The sequence below is a fragment of the Convolutriloba macropyga genome, chromosome 1, assembly GCF_964194025.1.
Source record: "Convolutriloba macropyga chromosome 1, txConMacr16.3, whole genome shotgun sequence".
In the NCBI taxonomy this organism is placed as follows: Eukaryota; Metazoa; Xenacoelomorpha; order Acoela; family Convolutidae; genus Convolutriloba; species Convolutriloba macropyga.
Genome location: NC_134468.1, coordinates 46,545,848 through 46,561,284, shown reverse-complemented (window position 1 = coordinate 46,561,284; position 15,437 = coordinate 46,545,848).

Below are 15,437 nucleotides of genomic sequence, written 5' to 3'. Positions count from 1 at the left end.
AGATGATATCAGCATGATCTCAAGCAGAGAAAACCGATCTCACCAATCTACGCCCGTCTCAATAGACATCAATGAAGACAAACAGCTCCCATGTAACCTGGAACAACAGAAAAGCAGCCCAGCCAACCCAATTCAGCCTCCCGCTATCCCACCTCGACCAGGAAGACCAACACTTTTTCTTCAACCGTCAAGTGTTCCACAAATAAACTTCGAACGTGTTCTTGGCGCTCACCAAAGACCAACAGAAATGCAAAACTTGGAAATCAGTCAGCAAGAACATAATTTTACAGGAACTGATAACCACGTTCACAATCCTTTCACACAAGCCCATGATACACTTGTCTTTAATAGTGCAACTGATGACATTCAATATGCCACTATCAACCCTAATAACCAAACAAGCTTGCCACCCGACACTCTCCACACAGCCCCGATCACTATCGACAACAGTGAAGCAAATGAAAACCATTTGATAAACCTTTTGCCGCCTATAACTAACCTGAGCATTTCAAGCGACAGTATTACAGCTAAATCGGAATATTGTGCGTCAAATATCCCTAAGCTCAGCATTACTGAGCATTTTTTCTCAAAACCAGTGACTGAAAATAGATTCATATTTCAAACACCAAATCAAGCTTGTCATGATACCCAAAAGGAACAAATTGCTAGATATAACAAAGGCAAATCAAATCCTGTTATTCAACAGCATTCATTGCAAGCTTTTGCTCAAGAAACTGATTGCAGCCCAAGCAAGAACTTTAACTCAGGAAGGCAGTACCCCACTCAATTTCCAACAAATGCGAATAGTTGCCCGCAGCCAACAAAAAATCAATCAAGTGTTGTTGCGGGAAACATTCAATTACAAAATCCGCAGTACACATATGCCACGCATGCTGAGAAAGTAGCCCAACAAAAAAATGTTGTTCTCCCTTCTGAACAACAGAATCCTCAACTGTTTCAGCAGCTTAATAACAGTTTGTTTCCACAAAACCACAATCAGTTTCCTAATAAAACTGCTATGCAATTTTCATCACTTCCTACTCAAAGTTACACTCAGAAACAAACGAACGAAAAACCTGTGGCTCAACTTCGCTCACAACCAACAGTTTTGCCTAACAATTTGCAAAATTATCAAAATCAAACTGCCCCTGACTTTCCAGCATCTTCAATGCCCTTTGGTGCAAATGTACCAAATTTCGTTGACTCACAGACACAGAGCAACGCAAAACAAGACCAAATTTTTCACTCAAACAAAGAGCCCAGCAATTTAATTGTGAACAACTCACACGCCAGTGCATCAAATGCTAATTTCAACCCCGTTACACAATTGACTAATCTTGATTATAAACAATCTATTAAATTACCTCCACTAAAGTTACAAAATTTTAATGGAGATCCTCTGCACTTCCATGAATGGATTAACAATTTCTACAGTATGATCCACCATAACACATCAATCACAGATACACACCGAATAACGTATCTACAGAATTCTGTGTCCGGAAAAGCCAAAGACTTGATACACGCGTATTCTTGCGACCCGTCGTATTACCAGACAGCCTTAAACGAGCTGATAAATCACTTCGGTGACCGAACCATCGTGGTTAATGCCTTTATCAACCAACTAGAAAATTGGCAAGTCAATCATCAGAACAAGCAAAGTTTTATTGCCTTTTCGTCCTTTTTGAAAAGACTTGTTCAGGCATTCCAGTACGTTGGTTTTATAGCAGACCTTCAATCAACAACGCTACTGAAAAAAGCCAAAGAAAAGGTTCCACACAACCTCATCCTCAAGTGGACCGAGCACTGTCTCACTCAGTTCCGCTCAGACCCATCACTTGCAGAATTCCAACAGTGGTTAGAGCGTCAAGCTCAAGTTTATGATAAAGTTAACCGGGAACACCCCATAAGAAACACATTCCCCAATTCGAAAAAGTTTGGAAGCTCAAACTTCAACGCTGGTACAGCTAACAGAAACTTTACATCACAACCTTTAAACTCTCTAGTTGATAATCAGGACAGGAACCAAAAGCATCGATTGCAACAGAGTCTGCAGCCGCAGTCAACCAATTCTTCTCCGAAGAGTTTCAACGCAAACAGATCTTGCGAAAAATGCAAAAGTAATCACAGCCTTGCAGTTTGCCCTGAGTATCAGCTTTGTCCTCCTAGTGAGAGATACAGCATTGTTAGCAAAAACAATTTGTGTACAAATTGTCTTAGCAATAAACACCACAAACAGACATGTCCGTCAACTAAACGATGCCAAGTATGCAGTGGTTTTCATCATACAACATTGCATAACCCAGCAAAACAAATCAAACGACCAACAGCAGCTTTTTCAACAGAAAACGCACAAAAACCTCAGCCTACTGTTTCGTCAAACAACAAGACAGCGGTTGAAAATACGATCAATAATTCTCAGACAAAAGGCCTGCAGAATAAGAATTCAAACAGCCGCTACGGGCAATCCTTCAACGTTCAAAACCAAACCAACCCTCAAAGACGAAACCTTAATGGAAGCAGTACCAATCAGTCTTTTAGCATCAACCAGAGTCCCGATGCACCAAAAAACTGGTATGAGCAGCTTCAACTCATCCCCGTTTCCTTTCTGAAAGGAAATAAAGCCTTCGATACATATGCCTTAATTGATCCTGGTAGTCAATTTAGTTTTGTTCTCGATGCCATTTCAGAATATCTTGAGCTTCCTTGCGAATCTCAACAATCAGTTCCTCTTCAGTTCCTTAACACTAAAAATAACATGACTCTCTCTAAAATAAATGAGCCAGTCACCATTACTCCTTACAAATCATCAGAAATTTCTTTTGAACTCTCTCGAGCATACAGCACACCATCTTTAAATGTCAGTGCCGCAAATGTTTTCCAATTGAATCAAATTTGCGAAGCATTTAACAACCTACGCCATATTCACTTTCCTTATATTGCCGATGGCAAAATCGGCGCCCTCCTTGGTGTTAACGCCTTTGCATTCACCTATCCCACTCATGTCATTCAAGGAAATCAACATCAACCGTTTGGTGTCAAAACTAAATTAGGTTGGACGCTAGCCGGTGAATACGAAAATTGTTGCACAAACAACCATCCTAAATCCTCCAATCTGCCAAACAAAGCCTTCGTCTTTCAAGTTTCAAGAAATCGAATGGACGAACCCGAGCTAGACGAACTAGTTCAACAGTTCTGGAGAATTGAATCCGAAGGAATTCAACCAGACAGCAAGCCTTCGTCTCCTCTTGATCAAAAATTTTTCCAGATAATGAAAGACTCAATTAATTTCAATGGACAAAGATTTGAAATTAAATTGCCTTGGAAAGAAAACTCAAATTTGGAAAATAATTATTTTTCCGCCCTCAGTCAAATCAAAAGCTTGAATAGGCGACTCGAGCGTAATCCTCAACTTCGTGATAATTATATGAAAACTCTGCAAACTGACTTGGAGAAAAACTACGTTAAACCAGTTGAGATGCAAGATCCACCACCGGATCGAATCTGGTATCTCCCACATCACCCAGTTGAGAATCCTAACAAGCCCGGCAAGGTTCGGCGCGTCGCAAACGCTGCCTCTAAGTTCCGCGGACAATCACTAAACAGCAACTTGTTAACAGGTCCTGACCTACTTAATAGCCTACTAGGAGTCCTTATGCGCTTTCGTGAAAATCAAATTGCAGTCCTCGCGGACATCGAAGGCATGTTCATGCAAATTGCTATCAACCAAACTGACCAGTCAGCCCTTCGTTTCCTGTGGATAAACGACGATGAAATCCAACAGTATCAGTTTACAAGACTAATTTTTGGCGCTACCTGCTCCCCATCCTGCGCAATTTATGTTTTGAATCATTGCGTTGATAAAAACGGAGATAAATATCCCGAAGCAGTCAGAGCCGTCAAAAGTCACTTTTATATGGATGATTACATCCAGTCCCATGATACGGTAACGAATGCCACTAAAACAGTTCAGCAAACGATTCAGAGTCTCCAGGAAGGTGGCTTCCGACTCACAAAATTTGTTTCTAATGAACCCGATGTTCTGAAAAACATACCAACACATGACATTGAAGAAAAAAGTGAAATTGTCAGAGTCCTTCGGCAGAAGTGGAATCTGAAAAGTGACACCCTCATTATGAAACCGCTAACAGATTTTTCAACGGACGCAATTGAGTATACTCAGAGGAAAATCTTTAGCCTTGTATGCTCGATATTTGACCCCCTCGGCATACTGTCACCTTTGACACTCCGTTTCAAAATACTTCTCCAAGAAATTTGGAAACTTGGGAAAAAGTGGGATGAACCACTACCCATACAAATACGCAGAAGACTTCAGAAAATACTAGATTCATACTTCGAAATGCCTGAAGTACATCTTACCAGAACACTAACAAGTCTTCGTTACTCTGAGAGTAGTGCTGAATTACACATATTTGTTGATGCCTCAACAGCTGCAATGGCAACCGTAGCGTACCTGCGAATAACACGCAACCATTCAGAGATAACAGAAACTTGTTTCCTGATTGGAAAGTGTAAAGTTGCTCCATTAAAGCAAACAAGCGTACCCAAACTTGAACTCGAAGCTGCAGTAATTGGAGTTAGGCTACATTCTACAATCGTGAAAGAATCCTCTTTCGCAATTAACAAAACTCAATTCTGGACTGATAGTCAGGTAGTCCTTGATTGGATGGCATCTTCCAAAAAACAACCTGTATATATTGCGAACCGACTTAGAGAAATTGCAGCATCAACCAAAACAAAACAATGGAGACATATTTCCACATTGAACAATCCAGCCGACCATGGCACTCGTGGCCTAGATCCACGTGAAATATCTCTCAAATGGTTGCAACCTCCAGAGTTTCTGTCATCATCAGAGCAAATCAGTAACCAGGCAGTACCTTCGAAACCAGCTGTCGTAGCAACCACAGCACATACAGCTTCAAATGTTCCAGAGCCAATCAGAGACCCAGCACGTTTTTCGTCTTGGACGAAAATGCTACTCACCTTAGCCACTGTCTTTAACTTACTGTTCAGAGCAAAGAAACTTCGTGACAGCAAACAACAGTACACAACCGATGACATTGATCTATCTCGGAAGCACTTGATCAGAAATTCTCAAGAGAACTCATTTCACACGGCAGTTTCATCATTAAAAAGGGGCCTCAAGCCCCACAGTAAATGCAAACTACGGTCTTTGAACCCAATCCTCGATCAAAACGGTATACTCCGTTCATGTGGAAGACTTCAATTTGCTCCTGATTCACTTGAAATAGAAAAGTGTCCAATTATTCTGCATGCGAAAGACACAATCACACGTTTGTACCTAGAACACGCTCATCGCATATGCATTCATCAGGGAACAGAACCCGTCAAAGCGTTTGTTCAGCAACGATACCACGTATTTGGCTTGCGAAAGTGTCTACTTAGCATAAAGTTTCGCTGTTTTTTATGCAGAAGATTTAATGCAGAGAACATACAACCGATCATGGCTCCTCTTCCCGCTTTCCGCTTCCCATCAGCCGCAACACAATTCCCGTTTTCCAATAGTGGTGTCGACTTCTTTGGATCATTTTATATAGAGGACACAAAAGGAAATCTTGAAAATCATTATGGTTTGCTTTTCACGAGCTTGATCACGAGAGCAGTCCACCTTGAAAGCTGCCCAGATCTCAACACCGGTACTTTCCTAAATGCATTTCGACGTTTCACCAGTAGACGATGTCAACCAGAACTGCTGTACAGTGATAATGGAAAGACATTCATCGGAGCGTCAGAAGAGCTGAAGAAAAGTGTAAAGAGCCTTGACAACGACAAAATTTACAAGGCTCTTGCTGCTACAAACACGACTTGGAAATTCAACCCGCCCTATGGCCCCCACTTTGGCGGTGTTTGGGAGCGCTTGATACAGACAGCGAAAAAAACGCTGCTGATCATTCTAGGCTCAAAGCGACTCTCACTTGACGTATTCCAAACAATACTGGCAGAGAGCGAAGCCATCTTGAATTCAAGACCTCTCACAAATGTCGCTGATCTTCCGGATAACGGGATGCCTCTCACACCTAACCACTTCTTGATTAGTCGTCCATTCAACTCTCTGCCACCAGGCAAATTTGACAGCCAGACTTCAGCCAGCTTCAGGACATGGCGAAATCTGCAACAGATGATGAACCACTTCTGGAAGCGACTTGTCAAAGAATACCTACCGACACTACTCAAGAGATCAAAATGGAATGAGAACAACCAGTCGCCACTTAAAGTTAATGATGTTGTCCGGATCCTGAAAGACATGACTCCTCGTGGAATTTGGCCTCTTGGGCGTGTGTTGGAGGTGTACCCTGGACGAGATGGACAACACCGTGTGGTGAAGGTAAAAACGGCTTACGGTACGTTGGTTCGCCCCGTTTCCGCACTTGCACGCGTTTTGGCTGATTAGCCACGTTTTTATAGTTTTTTTCACGTAACGGTTTCTAGGCAACTTGGGTTACCCGCTCTTCGACGACATGTCCAAACGTGTTGCTGGCCCCTTGTTCTGCTTGGAGCTTGTTGTGAAACAATCAAGTCAAGCGCATGAAAACTTGACTCAAGTCCTTGAACAAGTTGAAAACGGTTACCCGCAAATATGTAATCATCAAAAAAAACTGTAACAAAAACCTTTACTCAATAAAATCTTTTGACTAGAGAACTTGTTCCCATATATAAATATATATATAGAACACTACCAAAGCCAACCGCTCGATGGTCCTCATTTTCGTTTTACATTTGTTCACAGGGTACTCCACTGCACATTTTAGTCATTGGCTTTTTTACATTTGCACGCGTGGCTTCATTCCTCAGTCTCCCTAAAAGAACTTCCGGGTAATTTACGCGATAAACTTTTTTAATCATGTAAATCGCGTCACTCTACAAAATGAATTTTGCACTTTGAAACTTAAGCTAAGGTTCAAAGTCCAAAGAAATTTTCTAGAAAACAAATTTCCAGACAGATAGTTTTCTGAGCTACAGCGCTAACTTTTAATAGCGAAAACATTTAAAAATAAAAACTTCAATGATAAAAAATTTTATTGTTTTTGAACGCTGCAGGACACTAAACTTGTGCAAAAATTTTCGACAGTCTACGGGCTGTAATCGTGGAAAACTAGATTTTCAGACTTCTCACATTATTTTACTAGTAAGAAAAGTTAAAATAGGTGGTGAACATTTAGTTCAAATTTTGTTTTCCGGGGCCCTCCCAGCACTACGTCTTCATAAAGCATTTCGTATTGTTTGTTTAGATCTATCAAAAAAATGAAAATATATACAAACATCGGCCGAGGAAGTAAAACAAAAGACAGATAGTAATAGAAAACACTAAGGACAACTTATTTTTATAGTTTTTCCAGTAGCTGCGGAAGCGTTGGCAGAGCTAGCTTATACTAACTTAAGGTTTTTACCATTCAAAACTTTAAATTTTTATTGCCGCACTGCACTCCGTAGGATATTTTCACACCATAAAATGATTTTTGAAGTCAATTAGATGCAAAATTAGCGTAGTGATTTTCGTCATGCTGATATAGAAAAAGGACTGAAAAGGGAGAAAATTACATTGTATATTTAATTACAAGTATATTTAATTTGAGAGAATTTCTAAAAAATGCTTTAAATTGCTTTCTTTTTTCTCGAAGGCATGTTGGGACAAATTTGCTACGTTGTGATGATTATTTGAATTCAAATGATGATCTGTGAGAATCGTGTTCTTGTGATTGCACCTTAAAGATAATAATATTTTAAAAGGCAATTATTTTAGATTTTGTTTGCGAATGCACAAAAGTTAAATTTAAAATAAAACAGCAGCGGGGGGATGGAGAAAGTACTAATCTATCCTGAGAGAAAAATACGTATTGTTAAGCGCGGTTGAAAACTCAATGAACTATATAAAACCTAACGAAACAAGTTTTTTATCTGTGTTTAAGATCATAGCTACTCGAGCGGCTATTTTTTAGGTGTTTTCTTTTGCAATTCAAAAAATTTAAATTGTATGGAGGAGCTATTTATTTTTGACTTTCGGGGAGCTATGTATTTACTACTCGAAGAGCTGTTGTCATTTGTTTTCTTAAATTGTTCGAATCGTTTGGAAAACAGAATGTGAAATTGCGCTCAGCTTTTCTAACGGTTCTAGTGACCTTTTGAATCGTTTGGCATTAATTTTGTTGTTTTACTCAAAGACAATGGACTAAATTCAGTCCCATTGTTGCCTATTTTGTTGATTTTCTTATAATTGACCTGCCTATTTTGTGCAAATCAAAATAGTTATCTTGCTGGCTTATTTTTTCAATAAAAGTGCTGCTACTAAAATGAGATCATTCAATGCTTTTATGCCTAAATTTTTGAACCAAACTTTGCCCTGTTTTCTGGTTTCTTTGTATTCGATAGGTGCGTTTTTTCCCTGAAAGGACTCACTGATTGATTACAACTTTTCTCAAAATACGTGCTCAGAACAATGAATAAGTTTTCGCATATTGAAAAAAGTTAATAGGTCTTTAATTTTTTGGCTCCAAATGTCTTTCTCTGTAATCAGTTTTTCTCGAAAAGCATATTTTAGTTGCTTCAGAACGAATTTTGTAGCAATTATTGTGAACATGTTGGTCTTTTTATGGAAAATTGACGCATGACTGTTTTAACTTTTCGATTGACTTTTGTGCCCTCATTTTTTTCCATTTTTCGTGATCTAATCTTTCCCATTCACAAGTGTCCGCATCCATTTTTCGTAATCTAATCTTTCTCATTCACAAGTGTCCGCAGCTGAACTCAAGTTGCGACAATTCACAACTAAAAATCAATTGAAAATTGAGCCGAATTCGGTTTAATATTTTTCACATAGATTTCATCAGTGGTTATTATAGTACATAATAAAGAATAATGACGTCGTTTCAAGAACCTCTATGAGAATTTAATTACCACCTCCCGCGCGATTGAAGCCGGCTGTAATAGATTTAACCTCTAAACAGTCGTTCAGGAGCAATTCGTCCGAAATTAGATGGTTATGTTCTGATTTTCGATCATGTGGTAGTCATTCATTGAACTGAAGCCATCTGTATTAAATGGTCTTTTAAAAAAAAATATTTCGATTTTGCAAGTTGTAAAAGTTTTCCAAAACATTTTTTTGTTTTCTCATTTCCCATCAAATGAGATGTAAGAGAATTTTTTCCCCTGTTTTCTTTTTTTGTCGAATAGTACTATTGTCGTTGACACAATTTGTTCTCAAAAATTTTTAAAGAATTTTATCTCTTTTGTTGTTGTTCTTTATATTATTTACGCTTGAGAAAGTAAAGGTCTCTTGCAACAGTACCATTTGGTAGTTTTTGACTCTATTGCTTTTAAAATTATTTATTTGGCAAAGTTTTCGAGTTTGCTAACCTTGGCTGTAATTGTCTTTTTTTAAATCTTTCCACTGTTTTCTGTAGTCCCACTGGAACCAGAGCACAGCAGAGGGCTCTTCCTTAGATGAAGTGATCACTATTTCAATGGATTGGGAAGACCCGTCAATTTCACCCGCCAGATCTCGTACATTGCTTACAAACTTAATAAGCCTGAACCCACATGGATGGGGAGGCTGCACCATTTCCTTCAACCTATTGGGATCTCTCTCGGGACTCCACTGAGTCTAAGTACTCGTCCACGTAGAAATTCTCAAGAACGGTTTTTGATTGTTTCCTGCTACCCTCTAGCGCCATCACGCGCCGTGCATTGTAGTGCGTAGTGGGTGGGTTTTAGCCCCAAATATATGCCGCGTATATTGATGCGCCACAATATTGATGCATTTGATGTGGGGTCTGGCGGCCATAGAGAATAAACATGCTCTCTAATGGTGTAGTATAATGCGACGTGGTAAAGATTCATAGCCTCACGTGTTTGAGAACTCGAGATATATTAACCTAGTAGTTATGATTTATTGGTATCGATTTGTTTTTAAAAATGGGCAAAAATGAGGTTTCTGTAGTTTTTATTTTCTTGATTTCCTAGTGTTTGTACAATCATATACTTTGTCGGCTGCCCCATTCTTCTTCTTTCAACTAGGACGATTGACAGATCGGAAGTATAATCATTTCTTTGGATTCTGATTCAGGATTTGTCTTGCTATTCGCTTGCGTTTTGATCATCGCATTTCTTCTAATGGTTTTCAGGCCTCACTTTTTACCTACTTCACTGACTGACTTCAACACAGAAAATGATGCTAAAAATAAAAGGAGTTAAGAATGGATTTTAAAAATGAATGCATTCAAACAAAACCGCAATGAAAACAATTGCAATGTAGCGAATGCAGTCGAGACCAAAAGATCAAAATTAGTGGAAATGGGACAAATCGATAAAGCTCAATAAGTCACTGTGCCTTAGGTTATCAAATTTCATTACAGTGAACGCTTTTTGCTGTTAAAATGGAACTTATTGGGCTTCATTTAGGTGCTGACACTTCTATAATTGTGTAACGTTACACGACTAAAACCACAAAAATTTAGAACACTTATCGGCACGTTAATTAAGCTGGCAATTTGTATTTTTTTTCAGTCTAAGGGACGTCGAATGGGTACATGGCAGCTATTTTAGCAAGCTGTCTTTTATGTTTAAAAAATACACCTTTCAGCGTCAAATAGGAGAGCTATGCTTCTGAAGCAATGGGTTTAGAGTTTTGAATGGGATTGTGGGAACTACTAATTTTTGCATCTTGTACTTTGACTTTATATCTGTGAAACAAAAATTGTAGCTATATTAGCCCTAATGGCCTTTTTACAACTCGAAGATTAGTATTGATATTACATAGGTGAAGCAAATAGTCTATGGTTCTTTTTTAGGTGAAGCAGGTATGTCAACCCGGGTCGAGGTTTTTGGGTAAATTTTCGTAAGAAATGCGGTGAAATTTCGTAAGAAATGCGGTGATTGCGGTGAATGCGGTGAAAAAAAATAATTCACCTTTATTCGACCCCAGGCCTGGGTGTCAACGCTAAAAAGCGTTAAATTATGTGAGGTTTTGTTGTGGGCTGAAGTATCCATATTGTTTTCAATAAAAGTAGTTGGATGCAGATGAAACTGGAAAGTGTTGAAAGCAGACAAAAGTAGTGAGAATATCAAAAAAAAATTTATTTTTAACCATTCTATCTATATGATGAAGCAAACAAAACGACCCCCCAACCTAGGTTTTCGAACTCTTGTAGTAATCTACTTTCAAATTATACTTGCAATTTTTCATGAATTTAATTTGGACTTCCAGGAACGCTTGCTTGCTTTTGAACGTTGAATTCTGTTTACAAACATCAGACTTTAACAGTAAATTAGTTTTTAATATACAGTAAATATGAATTACTGGTAATATTCAAGGTGAAAAGGTCGTTTTTAGAAATGTTGATCCCATATAAGTCGCTCCTACCTATCTAAACGATAGACCAATCACCTACCTATGCCTGCCTAAGCCCACTTACCCCCACCCCCCAACAACCCAAATACTTTTCCCGCCAACTCTACCCCTCGAACTCTACACATACCTAACTGAAAATTGGTTGTTTCTGAACTATGCAATGCTTTCTTCGTCTTTTTTGATATTTCAGAAATAGGTACAGTTAATTGAAAGAATTTCTATTGCACCTACCTTATCATCCCACTCACCAACATCCCCCGCACCCACGGAGCTACCCTTTACCCCTACACCTGCCTGTCCCCACTTCCTACCTACCACATCACCTATTTACGTCCCCCACACCTGCCTAAATTCCGAACTAAAATTTGGTTGTTTAACTATGTTCTGCGGTCTGATTTCTTTCTGATATTTCTGAAATAGGTGGGATTAGTTTTTTGAGTCGTTCCCGGCATTCTACGGGCTATGCTCCATTCATTTTTTCGTACTAGCGAATTTTTATCTGACAGATTTTTTCGTCTCGAAAACGGGATGAACAGGTCAAGCCCGGCTCTAGTCGGTTATTTTCACTATAAATCTTTGAATTTAATATGTTGCGAGGAGTAGACTTTGGTTTTTCTTCTAATTTAGTCTGGTAACGTGAGTTTCTAAACTTTTAAAATGATTGTTAAGCCGGAGTACTTATTTGAAGTTGATGTTTTTTTTAAGAAAAACACGAGTTAGTTGTCTCGGGGATGGTTTCAAAGAAACATAAGGACACTTAGAAATTTTCTCTATTAAAGTTTCAATGAACAAAAGAAGTACTTACCTGACGCACTCTATTGTTGTGTCGATAAATAATGGCCACAAAACTAAACCTGAATCCTATTCTAATTTTGTTTTGGCGCTGTCATTATTTTATTGACAGATCAATCACGTGTCAGAAATGAAATTCTTTGAGCTATGGAATTTTGATTTCCAACTGAAGAACTTGATTATACCACGATGGTGAATGATTCTTATAACAAGTTCCGGAAAAAGAAAATCAGGTCCAGGACTTTGAACTAAAATCTTTTTGCAAATCAGTCATGTAGAATATTTTTAGCTAATCTCAATTTTGTCTGTAAAAATTTGCATAAATAAGTATTACAAAAACGAGCTAATTTTTGTATATTTTAAGATCCACTTTAATTTAAATTTCCACTTATCGAATTATTTTGACCCGTGTTATCGACCATTACAATGGTATCCAGACTACCAACAGACAGACAAATTTTGGATCTACCAAATGCAGAATCAGCTACTGCGTGGATTATATCTTCTGTAGCGAAATGTCGCGCAGAGAAGAAAGAGGAAAAGATTAACACCTGTGGTACCATACTGTACTTACAGGTAGCCAGTCACTTTCCTATTATGTGCAGGCAAGATGCAATTCGTAGGCTTAGGAGCCTAATGAGTGCTTGGATTTTGATAGACACTCCGTAAAAAGACATCAGTTTGGAGATTCAAAATTTTTTTCTGCTGAAGAGAGAGTATTAACGGCAGAAAAGGCTGAATGACAAGGTGCAGGGGAGTCAGTTGACGATTTATAAGCACGACGCAGAGAAAAAGCACGCTATTGTGACTTCGTAACACTCAAAAAAGCGGCCGAACCCGAAGAGGAGATGGCGAAAATAAAGTTTATCTCAGGATTGAGGGAACCCGAAGCAAAACATAGACTACTAGAGAGTTTTAAAGCAAGACCACCATTGTGAGTTAATGAAATGACAGATAACTTACGGTTCAGAAGTCAAGCAAGGTATTTTGCAAGTTCTTTATCAAGTGATAAGACTTTTATTGTGAAATAAGAAAATAGCTACAACTTTAAAGAGACATTTTGAAAACCAAATGAAAAATACACCACTAAGAAACGCAACAATATGTGCAATAAGTGTGTAGGTGATCCAAATTCTAGCAGTGCCACTCCAGCACTCCTCCACTTCTTTAAAAAAATGTCTAGAGGCAAACCCGAACCAAATGCAGGTAACTGCAATAGGCAGCATAACTTCTGTGAAGGAGATAATAAGTCTTCAGAGCAAGCATCTCCAGCATCAGAGATGGAAATTTGTTTTGTTATGCTAAAGGATAAATTTTTGGCATGGCTGCGATATTGGAATATATTTCAATAAATAACTGCATATCAAAAATGCTGGTAGACACAAGTGCATATAGCACAGAGATAGCATCAAAAAATGGAGTGAACTTGGTAAACCTCAGTTAGATGGTAAAATAAGACATCTCGAAGTTTATGATGGTAATCAATTGTTGTTTTTGGGATCACTTCCCTGTGACGTTATGTGGAACGGAAGCAGGCACACACAAAACAACTATCAGTTGTGAAGTCTGATAAAAAATTTGGACTACATGGTAGATATATTCTACTCAATTGTGGTGTGAACAATATCACGACTAAACACTTACCCGCTTTGATGGGTTTCACAGCTCATGTAAAATTTTTACATGGATCACATCCAATGCTCTGCAAAGCCAGGAAATACCCCCCTCTCTTCAAGACGAGTCACAGAGAAGTTGGAAAAGATGATCAGACGAGGAATCCTTGAACCGGTACAGCCAGGAGTAGTCAATAATGCATCTTCAGTTGTATGGCAAAGAAAGAAGAGCGGAGAACTGAGACTGCGTGGACTTGAAATTGCATATCAGTGGCAAGGTCATGGATGAGGACTACACAATACCAGATATTGAGACAATTTTCCACAATCCACATGGGGCCTCATATTTTGAAAAAAAGTGAATTCTCAGACACCTATCAAATTGTACTTGAAGAAGATGCAAAAGACATATACACAATCAGCGATTGTTCGTAATGTGCCGAATACCTCAGGGATGGGGAAAACTCTTCTTTCAATCTTCCGGAATTGCATCGAATCAACACTCAAAGGAATCAAAGGTGCTGTGATCTTTCAGAACGATGTGTTGGTCTATGGAACAACCCAGCAGCTGTTCGACAAGGAAATGCTTGAAGTCAAGAGTTGGCTACGTGAGAAAGACTTAATTTTTAGTGAGAAAAAATCTAATACAAAACCAGTCAATACGGTTAGTTTGTCGGGATACTACATTTCAAAGGAGTGAATTACAATAGATCCCAAAATTAAAAAAAAAATTAAAATGCAAATAGCACCAACTCAAAACAAACAGCTTTAATTGTTTGTTGGGCTACCAACTTTTTACGGTGAAATCTTTCATGATTTTTTAACAAAAAACTACCCTTAAATGACATTAGAAATAGCAACATACCATGGAACAAACTACAAAAAAAATCCATTGAGGATATAAAAAATAAATTTTGTGCCAACCGCTAGCTATAGCATCACAATTTGCAAAAAAGCCGCTGTAGCTATTGACGGGACGCCTCTGAAGAAGTTGGCGGGGTTGTTTTCCGAGAAGGACATGCAGTAATATCTGTCGAAGAAATTGACTTCCGCGAAGCAAAACTACTCAAAAAATAGCCTAAAGCTCTGTCAATGGCCCTTGTGGTTACAAGATTGAAATAATTTTTTCTTGGAAGACAATTTAACCTACAAACGGACCACAAACTACTCAAATATCTCTTTGAACCAAACGAGGAGATATCGGAAACAGCATCAGCCAGAATCACAAGACGGGCAATAGCTTTGCTGGGCTTCGACTATTAGTTGAAGTACACACCAACCAGGTGATCAGATACCCATTCAGATGCTTTGACCAGAATGGACTTCACGAAGACGAATCTAATTACGGTTGAGTGTGTTTTGCAGTCAACAACATTTACTTCGCTCAGACCGACTTGGTGACCCAAGAAGAAATCAAAACCAAACTTGGAACAAACAGGCTTTTCCAGGACATAAGGAAATGAATCAAAAATGGCGACTGGAAACAGTGCTCCGAAGCGGAAAAAGGATTCGAACTACAGAAAGATGCATTGACCATACACAATGATATTTAATCATCTTCAGAGGTGTTGTTCCCTTCATTCCACCCAAACTCATATATTTGGTTTTTGCAAAAGCACGTGAGACACATCCTGGGAAAAATG